This window comes from Dendrobium catenatum, unplaced genomic scaffold (genome assembly GCF_001605985.2).
Source record: "Dendrobium catenatum unplaced genomic scaffold, ASM160598v2 fragScaff_scaffold_1463, whole genome shotgun sequence".
Lineage (NCBI taxonomy): Eukaryota > Viridiplantae > Streptophyta > Magnoliopsida > Asparagales > Orchidaceae > Dendrobium > Dendrobium catenatum.
Genome location: NW_021319925.1, coordinates 665,332 through 666,260, shown reverse-complemented (window position 1 = coordinate 666,260; position 929 = coordinate 665,332).

Genomic DNA, 929 nt, shown 5'->3' with positions numbered 1-929 from the left:
TTGTTTGAATTTTTCTTTCTTTGCTTTATTTATACCTTTAATTGTTTGGGGTTTGGGCTTGCAAGAAATCAAATTGTAAATTTAGTGGTGGATAGATTGGCTGATTGGTTATTGTTGTTTAGTGTCATCCGGATACGCCATGGGGGCCCACCTTGTGGGGCCTCAGGGAAAGCTATTTAGAAGGTTCCTATTCAAGGGGAGTTGTTTAGAAAGGTTTCTAATTAAGGGGGAAAGGTTTTGGATGTTTCCTAATAATGTTTATATTGTTTAGGAAGGTTTCCTAAATCATATTTAATTGTTTAAAAAGGTTTCCTAAATTATGTTTATACTATTTAAGAAGTGTTTAATTATTTGGGAAAGTTTCCTAAATTATGTTTAATTGTTTATGAAGGTTTTATTTGTGTTATGGTGGCTAGGGCTATTTAAGGGGGAGTTTCCTAGACTTTAGATCATGTTATTGATTAGTTTTGTGAGTATTTATTGTTCACGATTTTTGTGAGGGATTTTAGTGGCATCTAGGATTTGGGAGAGAAGGTCATCCTCTCGAAAGAGGACCATTGTATCTTGGTTGTTCGTATTTCTTTTCTTATCAATAAAATTTGTTGGTTTGCTGAATTTTACAGTTTGCTGATTTTTGGTGCTCAAGTCCTATCAAATTGGGTATCAGAACAATTTCTTGGGACTGATGGTTGGGAGAAGAGTTGAGGTGTTGGAAGAAAAGTTGGACGGAGAAGCAAAGCAGCTGTGAACGAAGGTGGGATTGTTGAATGAGCCTTTTTTCATAGATGGAAGGAAGGCTTGGGAATTTGGAAGATATGAAGAAAATGATCGAGATGTAGTTGAAAGCTTTAGCGGCGATTACTAGGGCTAAACCAAAGGGAAAGAAAATTCTGAAGGAGATGATGAGATAGCATGGAGGTGCGATCCAA